The sequence below is a fragment of the Suncus etruscus genome, chromosome 13 (assembly GCF_024139225.1).
Source record: "Suncus etruscus isolate mSunEtr1 chromosome 13, mSunEtr1.pri.cur, whole genome shotgun sequence".
NCBI classification, from domain to species: Eukaryota; Metazoa; Chordata; class Mammalia; order Eulipotyphla; family Soricidae; genus Suncus; species Suncus etruscus.
Window position 1 is genome coordinate 59583356 of NC_064860.1, and position 16726 is coordinate 59600081.

Consider the following 16726-nt stretch of genomic DNA (forward strand, 5'->3'; position numbering starts at 1 on the left):
ATTGTTTAAATAGGAGTCATGACTGTTAACTAGGGGCAAAGTAGTAGGACAAGGAAGAACCACAAGGAGGAAAACAGGTCAAAAGGAGGCCACAGTGGGAATAAAATTGAGAAACACTGTTCTAAAGGATTATGAAATGTTTTAAGTTCCTTTATTTGTTGTTTGTTTGTTTTGCTTTAGGACCACATCTGGCTATGCTCAGATTCCTGGCTCCGCACTCAGGAATCACTCCTACTATTACTCAGGGAAACTTCTGGGATGCAGGAGATCAAACTCAATTTGCCTCATGCAAGGCAAGTACCCTATCTGCTTTGTTATTGCTCCAGTCTTATTTATTTATTTATTTATTTATTTATTTATTTATTTATTTATTTATTTATTACTCCTGGTTCTTCATTCAGAAATTGCTCCTGGCAGGCTCAGGGGACCATAAGGGATGCTGAAGATTGAATCCATGTTGGTCTCATGCAAATCAAAGGCCCTATCCACTGTGGTATCACTCTGGCCTCTCCTTTTTTTAATGATTATTGTATTTATATTTTATTTTTAGTTTTGGGGCCACTCCTAGCGATGTTCAGGGGATTCTCCTGACTTTGCACTCAGGAATCACTGTTGGAGGTGGTTTAGGATAGTGGGAATGGAACTCAAGTTGCCTGCTTGCAAGGCAAACACCCTATTTATTGTACTGTTGCTCCGGCCCCATCCTCCCATTTCTTTTTTTTTTTTTTTTTTTTTTTTTTTGGTTTTTGGGCCACACCCTGTGACGCTCAGGGGTTACTCCTGGCTATGCGCTCAGAAGTTGCTCCTGGCTTCTTGGGGGACCATATGGGATGCCGGACCGCGGTCCGTCCTAGGCTAGCGCAGGCAAGACAGGCACCTTACCTCCAGCGCCACCGCCCGGCCCCATCCTCCCATTTCTTTTGTATGTATGTATGCATGCATAAATATGTGCCATGTGGAAAATGGAATATAGGATTTCCCATATGAAAAGCACATATTCTACATATCCAGTCCCTGTAATTTTCATTTTTTTCCAGTCCCTGTAATTTTCTAATAAAGGAAGATAGGTTTATTGTCAAAATGATCTTACCTACCTCTATATGTCTGTCCCCATTTTTAGATTTAAGAATCAGAAAAGAGGATGGTGATATAACTCAGTAGAAATGCTCACACTTGGACCTGGAAGGTGGCGCTAGAGGTAAGGAAGGTGTCTGCCTTACAAGCGCTAGCCAAGGAACGGACAGCGGTTCGATCTCCCGGCTTCCCATATGGTCCCCCCAAGCCAGGGGCGATTTCTGAGCACATAGCCAGGAGTAACCCCTGAGCATCAAACGGGTGTGGCCCAAAAACCAAAAAAATAAAAAAATAAAAAGAAATGCTCACACTCTACATATGCCTTACATCCTATGCCCAGCAGTACACACACAAATGACTTCAAAAATTTGAATAGTAGTAAGGTTGGGGAGATAATACTGCAGGTACAGTGTTTGCCTTGCATGCAGCCAACCTGGGTTTGATCCCCATATGGTTCCCCCACTATGCCCAAGTCTTGCCAGGAGAAATTTCTTTTGAATTTTATGTTTTAGTTTGGGGGCCATACCTGGTGATGCTTAGGGATTACTCTTGGCTCTGCACTCAGGAATTGATCCTGGTGGTGCTCAAGGGACCATATAGGATACCAGGGATCAAACTCAGGTTGGCTGTGTGCAAAGCAAGTACACTATACACTATACTATCACTCTGGCCCCTTCCAAGAGTAATTCCTGACAGAGCCAGGAGTAAGCCTTGAGCACTGCTGAGTATGGCCCCAATCAAAACAATAAGGGGCCAGAAAGATAACATGGGAGTAAGGCATTTTTGCCTTGCATGCAGAAGGACAGTGGTTTGAACCCCGGCATCCCGTATGGTCCCCAGAGCCTGCCAGGAGTGATTTCTGAGTGTAGTCAGGAGTAACCCCTGAGCACTGCCAGTTGTGAACAAAAAAACCCAAATAAATAGTTAGATAGATAGATAGATGATAGATAGATAGATAGATAGATAGATAGATAGATAGATAGATAGATAGATAGATAGATAGATAGCAGCCGATCCAGGACCAAAGGTGGTTGGTTCGAATCTCGGTGTCCCATATGGTCCCCCGTGCCTGCCAGGAGCTATTTCTGAGCAGACAGCCAGGAGTAACCCCTGAGCACTGCCGGGTTTGGCCCAAAAACAAAAACAAAAACAAAAAAAGCACTGAAAGGATTTGAAAAGTTTCCCTTCCCTTTATAAACATTCCCATCACTATTGATTTCATTTTTTTGGTAAAATTCAATGCATATAAAAATAAACTATAGTTAAGATCTTTTGTTTGTAACTTAAAATTTAAAGTCTGCAGGCTAGCGGCCAGAGCGATTGTAGAGCAGATAAGGCATTTGCCTTAAACACAACTGACCAGTGTTTGTTCCCTGACATTCCATATGGTCCCTTGAGCACGACCAGAAGTAATTCCTGAGCATGGAGCCAGGATAACCCCTGAGCATTGCCAGGTGTGTTCTCAAAGCAAGCAGACAGGGGCCGAAGCTATACTACAGCAGTAGGGCATTTGCCTCGCACGCAGCTGACCCAGGTTTGACCTTGATTCAATCCTCGGCATCCTATATGGTCCCCTGAGCCAGGAGCGATTTCTGAGTGCATAGCCAGGAGTAACCTCTGAGCGTCACAGGGTGTGGTCCAAAGACAAAAAAAACCCAAACAACAACAAATAGGTAGGCTGGGTGGTGGGAGTGAAATTGAGAATATCAGTGAAGGAAAGTTGACATAATTATAGGACTGGTGTTGCAGAAACAATGTGCCTGAGGCTCAACTATTAAAAACTTGGTAAATGGTGGCGCTAGAGGTAAGGTGTCTGCCTTGCAAGCACTAGCCAAGGAAGGACCGGGTTCCATCCCCCGGTGTCCCATATGGTCCCCCTGAGCCTGGGGCAATTTCTGAGCGCTTAGCCAGGAGTAACATTAGAGCATCAAACGGGTGAGGCCCAAAAAAACAAAAACAAAAACAAAAACAAAAAACTTGGTAAGTGATGCCTAGATTAAAACAACAACAACAACAACAACAACAACAACAACAAAACTGTAGGGACCAGGTAGATTTCAAAAGAGCCAGAGAGCATTTCTGGTATGCACAAGGCTTGGTGTTCAATTATCAGTTCTCTATGACCTCCTGAGCACCTGGTGTATTGTCCTAATGGCCCCAAAATTGCTAGGGATTCACCCCCCCACACACACACACACAAATAAAAAACTACAAAATGTTTCTGGCTCCCCTCCCCTATCCCGTGTTACCAGTGTTAAGTAAAGTATATTGAGAGTATCTCAGAAAAGAAATGAACCTGTTTTGTGTCTGTGAGTCAGAAAAAGTTCAGTTCTGGCAGGAGATGCTGAGTGGGTAGTGGAGCACAACTGACCTGTTGTAGAAAGTTAAGACTCAAGAACAAAAAACAAAAAACAAAAACAAAAAAAAGAAAGTTAAGACTCAGGAAAACTGAGTTAAAATCATATAAATATTTTGTGAGTGTTTATTCAAATATTTAGGGATTGGAGAGATGCACAAGAGTTAGGCTGCTTGCCTTGCTTATAACTCTGGTTTGATCTCTAGCACCATCAGGAAGACCTCTGAACAAAAAGCAAGGAATAGTAGCTCCTGGGTACCACTGAATGTGGCTAACAGGATGCTTTTAAGTGTTTAAGTAAATTCAAGTTTTAACATTGTGTTTTTCCAGTTCTGGTTTGTTTGTTTGTTTGTTTGTTTTTGTTTTTGAGTCATACCCGGCAGCACTCAGGGGTTACTCCTGGCTCTATGCTCAGAAATCACTCCTGGCAGGCTCAGGGAACCATATGGGATGCTGGGATTTGAACCACCGACCTTCTGCATGCAAGGCAAATGCTTTACCTCCATGCTATCTCTCCAGCCCCAGTTTTTCCAGTTCTGAAGATGATGGCTAAATACTCCTGGGTTTGACCAAGTAGATGTGTATTCTTTGCATATATTGATCTTTGTTTACAAGATCGAGTTTTCCAAGACTCTTTGGCTCTATATCTGTGTTTGAGCTTTATTTTTAACAGAATGCTTTTCTTGTCTGCTTGATTAAGGAAAAAACAAAGTGCAGTGATTAGTCCTCCGATAGTCTACATGGTTCTCAACAAATGACTACTGGTCTCCTGACTGTGTTTAGATGCTCTTTCATGCATTAAAATTGCTTAATGGACAGGAGAAGAATCAAATGGATAAACACTGGCAACTCAAATAGAAATTCAGATGACAACTCAAAATGGATAATCAGGCAGAAGAGCATAAAACCATCTGCCAAAAGTCAAGCCTGCAAATTCCAGGACTGACCTTTTAAAATGTTGCTAACCTTCAGTTCATCTATGAGGATAGATGAGAATCTAATTCTAATGGAATTGTCTTAGTATCAACTGAAAAAAATCAAAATTTATCATTTCAACAAAATTAGGAAATAAGCATTTACTTTCTTAATATACTAGGTCAATTTCTTTTTTCACCAGTTTTTTTGTTTGTTTGTTTGTTTACCCTGAGGGACTAAAGGACTGCTAATTTTTAAGTAGTCTGTTGGGTAACAAACTTAACAAGTTAGGTGAAATAACATTTTTGCATGAACTACGTCAGGTGTGGTGTGAAGTGGAATAAGGTTGAATATAAAGTAGGAGTTAACTATTAATAGTTAAAGGAATTAACTATTAAATATAAGTAAAACAGGTAGGCTTCCAATGATGGATATACAATTGGGTTTGTTTATCAGGTTTTCTGACTTATTTGTACTACTTGGTTAGAGTATAAATTAATCAAATAATAACGAGAACAGATTATACATCTCTTAGACCCAATATGGCAGAGGATTGACTTTGACTTGGGTTGGCCCTGAAGATCCCTACAGATTTGAGTGGAGGTTTCTCTCTTTTTTTTTTTTCCTTCTTTAGGGGTAGGGATTACACCCAGCAATGTCAGGGTTTATTTTTGATTTTATGCTCAGGGGTTACTTCTGACATTGCACAGAGAACCATATGTGGTCCTAGGGATTGAATAGTGGTTGGCTGCATGCTAAACAAACCCTCAGTCCCCTCTACTATTGCTCTGGTCCCATTGAACACAGGTTTTTATTGAATTACTGTATGTGCTTTTTTCAGTTTCAGAATAATTATTTGAATAATGCATATATTATTTTTATTTCTCAGAGAGGTTAGTTAGATTGCTGAATGAGCATGAAAAAAAACTAAGCTTTTCTTCTCTTTATATTTTGGGTCACACCTAGTGGTGTTCACAAGGTGAATTCTTGGCTTGGACTTATTGCCAACAGTGCTTCGAGACTGAATTTTTCTGGCACAGAAAGTATGTATTCAGACCGTTGAATTATCACTCTGGCAGGACTTTTATTCATGAGACTAGTTGTTGAATTCCTTAAGATGAACTGGATGCTGCAACAGCCGCCCTCTTGGGTTTAGGCATTGTGCCCTCATAGAATCCATGTCTGAATCTGTGGTACACAATTTTTAGGTGCCTCATATGACCAGTCACAGTGGTGTTCCTTCTCTTGGCCTTAACACTCCAATTATAATTTCTCTTGCACTTGGCAGGGTAGCCCCACTTGCCAAAGGTGGACTTCTACAGGTGGTAGGCTTTTGAGCCACAACGGTGGCACAGAGAGTACATCTTGTTCCAGCACTTCCCAAACAATGACTTCCCTTTGTCATCTTGCTTCTGTGGTGAGGACCAAAGAGGTCAGAAGAGAATACATCTGTTTTCTTTAATATATTCTGAACTTTGTGTAATATACACTCAGAAATTAATTTTAGAATATACTTTTCTGCCCAGTAAATATGTGATCAGTACATTGAGAAATTATTTATGAATTAAGGGACAGATAAATGTGTTTGTACTTCACAACAAGTAGACCTTGATTTAGTAGCAAGTTAAATGTTATGTTTTCATATGGTCAAATGGTATAACTTTGGGACTGGAGAGATATACAGAAGTAAGATACTTGCCTTATATGTAACAAATCCCAATTTGACCTTTGGCATTGCATGTGATCCCCTGAGTGATCCTTGAGTTTAGAGCCAGAACCAAATCATTTTGTTTTAATCGTCATTATTTAAAAAGGAGGCAGTTTTCTTTTTAGTCCTGGTTCCTCATAGTCAGAATGAGTCCCCCAGCAGAAGTTAATACCCAGATATATTAGTTTTAAGAAGGCAGAGGACCAATGTTAGCTGGAATGGCAGTTAATGAAATAGGTAAAGCAGAGCAGAATTTGATAATGACCTGTGAGCCGAGTTATAAATATGAATCATCTTGTCTATAATGTTAAGGGACATATGTTGAATAAAAAAAATCTATGGAAGCCAGTATATAGGGCCTGCAGTGAATACACAAAAGGTTGGGTTTTTGCCTTGCACATGGTTGACCAGGGGCTAATCCCTGGCACCTATATGTTCCACTGAGCCTGCCAGGAGTGATCCTTGACTGAAGACTCATGAGTAAAAACTCTGAGCACCAACATATGTGGTTCAGCAGCAACAAAACAAAAAGAAAAAAATGGTATTTAGAATGCCTGGAGCACCTGAACATAGAATAGAAGAAAAATATATTTGATTTCAGGAAAGCCCCATTTTCTAGAGTAAAGGGTTAACACAGTAGCTCAGGTAACCATGGTGACAAAATGAATGTTGAAGATAGAATGGAACACAGGTAACTCCAAATTTGCATGCTTCTTGGCAACTACTTTAAAAAGCAGGAGGGAGATGGCTATAACAGTGATAGCAGGAGGAAAAGACCACACACAGTATGGTGTGGCAAAGTAGAAACTTTGAGAAGCTTTGGAGAAGAGAGTGATGGGCAGACTTACCTCTGCTTGCTTCTAGACTCTGTATCAGAGATTACTTCTAGTGGTACTGCGAACCACATCGGGTGCCAAGGATTGAACCCAGGTTGGCCAAATGCAGGGCAAGCACTCTACTCATTATACTATCTTCCTGGCCTATGAGAATATCTTGATAATGACAAAATGGCTTTTCAACAGTAAGACTGCAAAAATATAAAACACCAAAAACAATAACAACAAAAAACCCCAATTGAAGTAGTGTGAAAATCAAATCTTTCCTTGGCCCTTCTTTTCCTCTAGCTTCCCACAAAGCATAGAAGAAAACTAGCTTGCCAGTCTGGAGGTAACCCAGTATACATAGAATGCTTGCTTTGCATGCCTAAAACCCAGAGTTTGTTCTTTGGCACTCTGCCCACAACACCCTACTCTGCATCCTTCCCCATCCACCCCACATACCTAAAAAAATACTGGAGACCCCAAGGTTGTGGATCACTGGTAGGATACTTGCCTTGCAGGTATGAATTTAGTCCCCAGCTCCTTTACCACCACTTAGCATGATCCCTACTCACTGCCTTTGTTGGCTCTGGTGCCACAGGTGTGTGATCTCCTGCAATCTATAAACCAGGCCTTGAACACTGAAGCCTGGATTTTGACCTCTGGACATTGCTACAACAAAAAGAAGGAAAGAGAAGGCATAAAGGCATAATGATAAATTAGATATACTGTCAAATAAACTGTTTTGCCTTCATTAGAGGTTTTATATTAAATACAATTTAAGAATTTGGTTTACCACATTATTGCTAATTTTCTAGTTACATAAATTGCTCTTTCCAGAATCACTACCATGATTGAAAACAAAAAACAAAGGAAGGAAAACAGTGTGGGAGATTCAAATAACCCAGGATGGATATATGGTAGGTAAGCAACAGGAAGTTGATTATGTTATATGAAGGACATAACTTTGTTTTATTATTTTTTTTAGGACTTTTGGAACTCATCTACAACTCTGTAAATCTGTCCACAGCACTCCTGGTGGAAATGTGATTTGTCAGGGTTTTGTAGGAAGCACACAGGGTAGAATCAAGAGATTAAAAAATAGAATGATAGAGCAATTTGGTGGCTAACTTAAATTAAGCTCTTATGTCAGCATTAGTGAGAGTTTTCTTTTTATTTGTTGTTATTGTTGTTTTGGGAACATCCTCTGTGCTCAGAGGCTACTCCTGGCAGAGCTTGGGGAACTTTTGGGATTAGCCACATGCCAGGAAATAATCTAAACTTATCTCTCTGGCTCATCACTAATAAGGTTATTTTTTTACATGATCGCATTTAATTCTTTTCTACTTTAATAATATCTAACACAATACTATACTAAAGTTTATTTGCAGGAAGCCAAAGCCAAAGAGATTATGTTCCGTGCCTAGATTTGATAGCTAGCAAAGGAAGTGAGATACAAACTATAAAAATATGATCCCAATTTTAATCTTTTTAGATCTTGTTTCCAATCCTGTGTCTACCACTTATGTGATACTTTGGGAAGTTATTTCTTTTGTTTAGGTTTTCTTTTTTCGTGTGTGTGTGTGTGTGTGTGTGTGTGTGTGTGTGTGTGTGTGTGTGTGTGTGTGTATGTGTAGCACCAGGCAATACTCAGGTCCTCTGCCAATAGTGCACAGAGGTTGTGCTGTCTTGAGGATCAAACCCAGGCCTTCTGCTTGCAAAGCATGCTCTCAGTCTTTTGAGCCATCTCTTAGGATCTATCTAGATGTTTATATTTATAAGATAAAAATCAAGATAATACCAACTTCTAGAGTCACTATGATAGTTCCAAGTTACAAAATAGGTGAAGCTCTTAGTAAAATACTGGTACAGTTCAATAACTATTAGTTGAAACTATATTGTTATTACTACTATAAACTAATAAATCATACTACCTTAAAATATTCATGCATATCCTTTCAAACTGAGAGGGAGGCTGCAGTTGGACCCAGAAGAGCGCACATGCCAGGATTTCAGTCCCTCTTTTACTGGTATGTCAGGGTCTCTGGGCAGACTGCTGACCAACGGACTCCTGGACTGCCACTTAGTCCAGGAGACTGAGATCCCCCATGCCAGACTGGCCTTCACAGCCGGGCCTGGCAACACAGGCCCTGAGGGGCGGTGGGAGGAGGAAAATGCCTCCCCTATGCATACTGCACCCCCTGCATTATTCCTCACTAATACTAATTTTTAAAACCTCGCGGACGCAAATGCCCCCTCGCAACAAATATACTTTTTAAGCATTATTCAAAAACGTTCCTTATCCTAGACTGTTCCTAGGAATGGAAACAGGATGCCCAAGATTTGGATGATAACACTCAAATAAAACTTTAATGTCTAGTTTTTATGTGGATGTGACCATCCATACTGACTCCAAGCCTAAACCATAAACAGTTCATCTATATATTGTATATGTCCCTATCATGTATTGCCTCTCCCCCACCCCTGTGTCTCTTCTACCCCCTCATCTCGCAACCCTGATCCATTATCTTCCCCTTATTTAACCCTCTTTACCCTCAGTTCCTAACTGGGTAGACACCAAGACTGACCTTCTGCCCCAAGACCCATCTAGCTCCTCAGTGAAAGACACCCTCTCGGTCCCCATCTCATGCCTCGACAAAGAACTACAACCAACACGACAGCTGACTCATGCTTGGTGGCCCCTCTCACCCCCATCAAACCATGAACTGTTGCATGATACTAAAATCAGCTTCACCAAAACCCCCAGTTCAAGGACAATATAGGGTTTTGTAATGCTGCAAAACATCTATCTACTCAATTATCACTTGATTTTTTCAAATACCATTTTTTTAAATCCAGTTTTATTTATTTGTTCTATTTTAATGTATACATATTTTCGCTATCCTTACCATTTTTGGTGCTGCTTGGTACAAAAAGCCTTGTCTGGGATAAAAGGGCAGATCAAAAACAGACCACAAAGACTGTGAGTATATAACCTGTCATCCTTACCCAGAATAGCACCAGCAATCCAATATGAGGCCATATGTTTTTGTATGGGCACAGTAAATAAGGGGAAACCATAGACACAGAAATAAGATCTTATCCAGTCTAGGGATAAGACCTCACACTTTTTATTACACAAGGGTGCCTCCCATCCTGGACATGAGTCATGTGGATACAACCCAGACTCCAGGAGATTGGACAATGTTAGTTCAACCCCAAACCCCAGATCCCAGATGTAGAACTGATACAGCTCAGGGCAACAACAACAGGAACCAACTTCACTGGGAGAATTATAACACCACTCTGGCACCAACTTGTATCAGTTATGATATGACAATGAGGAAATGACAACTTGACCCAAGACTAAGTTGTCCTATAACCTCACCTAACATTAAATGGAAATCAGAAGATGTACTCTCCTTTGAACTGTGAAAAATAAGAGCACCATCTACAGACAACTGATTTTGACAACCGCGACTGGGCAGAACTTTTCTTAGGATCAATAAGAAAAACCCTACCCTAGACTGTATACCAAGACTCTTATTAAAAAAAAAAAAAAAAAGGATTTCTTATTACAGAGGCCCAACTTGGACAACAGAGACTGAGCAGAACCCTTAGGTCCATAATATCCCATACTTCGGCTTAGGGATTGAATGAAAGCAGGGAGCATCTGTTACAGAAGACTGAACAAAACAACAATGATGGAACAGAACCTCTAGAACCGTAAAGACTCTAACCTAGACCCTGTCCTAGGACCTGCACAAATACCAAGACCGCTAGCTACAGGGACCTCATTTTTTCACCCACAACTGAGAGGAAAGTTTCCTGGCACCACATAAAAAGCCCTTGGGATGGGGTAATGAGTATATATGGAGCTAGTGGGTAATCCCCTGAGGGTATGCTTCAAGGATGGAGAAGCCCTGAATCTCTTAAGCCACAGGAATTCCCATTCTCCCCAATACTTACTGTGCCTATGAAAAAAAAAAGTGGAAAAATATTCATGCATATCAATTTAGTTCTGGAAGTCAAAAAATTTTCCAAGAAAATAACCAGATTATAGACAAAATTTTCTGTAAGGCTATTCCCTGAAGTTGGATAAAAATAAGATCTTAGTTGTGCAATAAGAGGAAATAAATTGGGGCTGGAGAGATAACATGGAGGTAAGGCATTTGCCTTGCATGCAGAAAGTCAGTGGTTCGAATCCCGGCATCCCATATGGTCCCTCAAGCCTGCCAGGAGCGATTTCTGAGATTAGAGCCAGGAGTAACCCTTGAGCGCTGCTGGGTGTGACCCAAAAAAAACCCCACAAAAAAAGGAAATAAATTATTCCATATGGTGGGCTATGAATAGACAGAAATATTTAGTTGTAGAGTATTTTGTATTTATTTGTGTATTGTATTTATTTTGTATTTAGAAATAAAGGAGCGGGCCAACAAAGATAGCACAGCGGCATTTGCCTTGCAAGCAGCTGATCCAGGACCAAAGGTGGTTGGTTCGAATCCCGGTGTCCCATATGGTCCCCCGTGCCTGCCAGGAGCTATTTCTGAGCAGACAGCCAGGAGTAACCCCTGAGCACCACCGGGTGTGGCCCAAAAACAAAAACAAAAAAAAAAGAAAGAACAAAATAAAGAAGCTTGGAGGGGAGGCCAAAGGAGACAGTTGGACAGAGGCAGTTGGTCAGAGGGAGTTGGAGAGAGGCAGTTGGACAGAGAGGATAAAAAGGGGAGAAGAGAGAAATAAGGGGGAGACACAGAAACAGAAGGGGGACACAGAAACAAAGGACAGACAGAAGGACACACGGAGAGATACAGAAACAGAAGAGAAAGGAAGACACAAAGAAGGAAGAAGAAGAAGAAGAAGAAGAAGAAGAAGAAGAAGAAGAAGAAGAAGAAGAAAGAAAGAAGGAAGGAAGAAGAAAGAAGAAAGAAGAAAGAAGAAAGAAGAAGAAGAAGAAGAAGAAGAAGAAGAAGAAGAAGAAGAAGAAGAAGAAGAAGAAGAAGAAGAAAGAAGAAGAAGAAAAAAGAAGGGGGGCCGGGCGGTGGCGCTAGAGGTAAGGTGCCTGCCTTGCCTGCGCTAGCCTAGGATGGACCGCGGTTCATTCCCCCAGCGTCCCATATGGTCCCCCAAGCCAGGAGCGACTTCTGAGCGCATAGCCAGGAATAACCCCTGAGTGTCACCGGGTGTGGCCCAAAAACCAAAAAAAAAAAAAAAAAAAGAAGAAGAAGGAGAAGAAGAAGAAGAAGGAAGAAGAAGAAAAGAAGAAGGAAGAAGAAGAAGAAGAAGAAGAAGAAGAAGAAGAAGAAAGAAGAAGAAGAAGAAGAAGAAGAAGAAGAAGAAGAAGAAGAAGAAGAAGGAAGAAGAAGAAGAAGAAGAAGAAGAAGAAGAAAAGAAGAAGAAGAAGAAGAAGAAGAAGAAGAAGAAGAAGAAGAAGAAGAAGAAGAGAGACACGGAGGGAGCAGAGAGAGAAAGAGAGACATAAAGGAAGAGAGATAGAGGAGAAAGACAGAAGAGAAGACAGACACAGAGAGAAGGACAGAGAGAAAGACACAAAGGGAGAAGACAGGAGAGACAGGAGAGAAAGACAGAGAGACAGAGAGAAAGAGAGAAACACAGAGAGGGACAGAGAGACACAGAGAGAGACAGAGACAAAGAGAAAGACAGAGAGGAGAGACAGGAGAGGAGAGGAGAGAGATCGAACCAGGGAGGATTAGACTCTTTTGGCCAAACCTTTTGTCCCCCAAAATCTTTTTGTTTGGATTATTTATTGCAGACGATTATTGCCAAGGTCTCCCTGAGAAGGGGAGTTAGTCTCTCAATTTGGGAGATATTTGGGGACCCTGGACATAGCAGCAGTGGACTCAACTTCATGCCACATTTAGTTACTTAAGAAAATAGATTATTATGTAAAATAGGCAAATGCAGATCTCTAAATTATTAATTTTTCAAGTTAAAACCATTTATTATTTGAGAAATAAGTTTGAGTATCAAATGTATGTAGGCATTTAGGAAATACATAACAAATAGAATACAAATACAAAATAAATAATTTTCTCAAGGAGAGTTTTTTTTTTTTTTATAAAATCTTTATTTAAGCACCATGATTACAAACATGATTGTATTTGGGTTTCAGTCATAAACAGAACACCCCCCTTCACCAGTGCAACATTCCCACCACCAATTTTCTCGAGAATATTCTTATTAAAGACATTATTATATACATTAAGGAAATAGAAGAAAATAGCAGAATTAGGGTGCATCATCATGTACTAGAATTTAGACTACATGGTTATTCACATCTCTTGTTTATATTTCATATTGTTTAAGTAGTTTCAGGAATAAGTATGTATTTGTGCTCAATGGGCTGAATGCTCAGCTTACTGGAGGCCTAGGTTTGATCCCTGACACCACATTGTCCTCCAAACATTTCTAGAATTCCTGAGCACAGAACTGAGAGTAGCCCCTGAGCGCTGCCAGTTTTGTCTTCCCAAATCAAAACCCAAAACCCAAACACATAAATTCCCCAACCCCAAAGGCAAAATTAAGTTATAGCTCTTCATTATAAAAGCTATTTCCTTCAAATTCACAAAATATTTATAAAAAAAAATTACAGCATTGGGTCTGGAGAGATAGTACAGAGGCTAAGGTCTTGCTTTGCATGTGGCCAACACTGGTTCAAATCTCTCACCGTATGGTCCTCTGAGCTCCATCAGGGATCAAATTATCTGAGAATAGAGACAGAAAGAGCCATCAGGTATGATCCTCAAACCAAAATAAAATAAAATAAAGTTACAGATTGGAATTGTGGGGCCAGAGAGATAGCATGGAAGTAAGGTGTTTGCCTTGCATACAGAAGGTCAGTAGTTCAAATCCCGGCATCTCATATGGTCCCCCGAGCCTGCCAGGGTCGATTTCTGAGTGTAGTAACCCCTGAGCGCTGCCAGGTTTTACCTCCCAAAATACCCCCCCCCCCAAAAAAAAGAAAGAAAACACAGATTGGAATTGTGTTCACAATTTTTGGAGGAGAAGCATAGATGCAGGTGCTTAGGGCTTAATCCAGACCTGCGCTCAGGATTCAGTCCTGACTCAAGGGACCATCTGAAGTGAAGAGGATCAGACCTGGGTCCACTTTGTACAAGGCAAGTGCTCTACCTGCTTTTTTTTTTTATTGTTGTTGTTCTTTTGTTTTTGGGCCACACCTTTTAGTATTTAGGGTTTACTCCTGGCTCTGTACTCCAAAATTACTCCTGGCAGACTTGGGGGACTTTATGGGATGCCAAGGATTGAATCCGGGTTGGCTGTGTGCAAGGAAAATGCCCAACCCACTGTGCTATTGCTCAGTCCCCTGTTCTATTTGTTGTACTATTTCTCTGTCCCTCATGTTTATATTTAATAACATCTTTACATTTTATTAGAAAATATTAACATTTTGTAGAAAAGATTAAGTACCTTAACCTTCCTGAAATGTCACCCAATGTTCTATCTTCATACTATTGTTATTGTTTTTATACATTTTATTATGAGGGAGGTATTTGAACTCAGGTCTGCTGCATGCAAGGCAAGAATCATATGTGTTGTAATATATGTCTAGTTCATATATGTATGACTTATTATTTATCTTTTGTAGCAAATTTTCATAGAAATGAAGTAATTTCTCTATTTTAACTGTCTATACTCACTAGAGTTATTTTGTTTGTTTCCTGGGGAGGGGGTGTACGGTTTGGTCCACACCTGATAGTGCTCAGTGCTGGTAGTACTTACCATGGATGAACTGCATATAGTAACCAGAGTAGACTGTGTGTAAAGCAATCTCAATTTCTATTATTTCTTTGACTATTTTCTGAGTTGGGTTGCTTTTTCTTTCATATGCCTACTCTTTTTCATTTATGAAATTATCTACATGTTACCTTTATTATTGTATAACATCTGGTTTAATTGAGTCTTAGGTTACCCTGTATATTATTCTTGGGTCACACTCAATTTCTCTCTTTGAGGGTTGTTTTAACTTTCTATTGTTACATAACAAAGTACTGGAATATTATCCTCTCATAACAAACTGTTATTATTTGACACAGTTTCTCAGGGTCAGGAATTCAGGAGTGGCTTTGTTTTGTCTCTTTGACACAGAAACTCATGAAGAGGCATCCAGCTGTGGGCATAGACTGTCTTCAGCTCAAAGCTTGGCAGGTCCTAGAGGATGGAATTCCAAGATGAACCACCCACAGGGCGGCTGTTGGGATACTGCTCCTTTTGTCATTTTGATTGTGTGTCACAGTTGACTAGCCTCCATTGAGTGACTAAGTTGAGAGTGACAGAAACTACAGTGCCTTATATGGCTTCACCTTAGGAGTGACATCATTCCTGCAGGATTCTATTGCTGACATAGACACACTCTGTTTATAGTGAGAGTGAAAGACATAGATCACTGCTCTTTTTTTTTTTTTTTTTTGGGCCACACCTGTTTGATGCTCAGGGGTTACTCCTGGCTAAGCTCTCAGAAATTGCCCCTGGCTTGGGGGAACCATATGGGACGCTGGGGGATCGAACCGTGGTCCTTCCTTGGCTAGCGCTTGCAGGGCAGACACCTTACGTCTAGCACCACCTCACCTAGATCACTGCTCTTTTTTTCCTTCCTTCCTTCCTTCCTTCCTTCCTTCCTTCCTTCCTTCCTTCCTTCCTTCCTTCCTTCCTTCCTTCCTTCCTTCCTTCCTTCCTTCCTTCCTTCCTTCCTTCCTTCCTTCCTCCCTTCCTCCTCCCTTCCTCCCTTCCTCCCTTCCTCCCTCCCTCCCTCCCTCCCTCCCTCCCTCCCTCCCTCCCTCCCTCCCTCCCTCCCTCCCTTCCTTCCTTCCTTCCTTCCTTCCTTCCTTCCTTCCTTCCTTCCTTCCTTCCTTCCTTCCTTCCTTCCTTCCTTCCTTCCTTTCTTCCTTAGCTCTCAAGTTATCATCATGCACAGCATTTCTCCCATACAATTTCATAACCACAGACACTCTTAAAATACAAGCAAAGGGGCCAGTAGCACAGTGGTGGGGCCTTTGCCCTGCACTCGACTGATACAGGATGGGCCTGGTTTGATCCTCGGAGTCCCATATGGTCTCCCAAGCTAGGAGAGACTTCTGAGCTCATAGCCAGGAGTAACTCCTGAGCAAACCCCCACCCCAATATAAGAAAAAACAAAAAACAATTTTTTTATATTGGGCTTTTTTAATTGCATATTATTTAGGATGTAAAATAAATAAACTCCAAGAGGAAGAGGTTTCGTTTGTGCTCAGATCGATTCTTTGACATCATCATCATTATTATTTTGCTTGTTTTATATTCATTCACAATTTTAGGAAAATAAAAGTTATTAGGTGATCTATCAGAATAGTGGAAACTGGCTGGAAAGTTGGTACAGAGTCAGCACTCTTGTTGCCGACCCTTGTTCAGTCCCCAGCATTGCATAAGGTTCCCCCAAACAATACCATGAGCAATTTGTGAGCACAGAGCATGGGCACTGGGCACTCAAAACCGAACAAACAAATAAAAACTCAACAAAAACCTCAAACAATAAAAAGCATTGAAAACAGCTATTTGCCCTGACTCTTCTCCTCAATAGTAGTTCTATCATATAGCTCCAGAATTGTATTTTATATATTAATCTGGATATGTATGAATCTCTTAAAAATACATATAAGAGGGGCCGGGCGGTGGCACTAGAGGTAAGGTGCCTGCCTTGCCTCGCTAGCCTAGGACAGACCGCGGTTCGATCCCCCGGCGTCCTATATGGTCCCCCAAGCCAGGAGCGACTTCTGAGCGCATAGCCAGGAGTAATCCCTGAGCGTCACCGGGTGTGGCCCAAAAACAAAAACAAAAACA

The 16726-nt window shown here is 40.9% G+C and overlaps 1 pseudogene; it reads right to left on the reverse strand.

Annotated features, from left to right (window-relative positions):
* Positions 1 to 5457: 5457 nt before the first annotated feature.
* Positions 5458 to 8618, reverse strand: LOC126025832 (60S ribosomal protein L37-like; annotated as a pseudogene).
* Positions 8619 to 16726: the final 8108 nt, after the last annotated feature.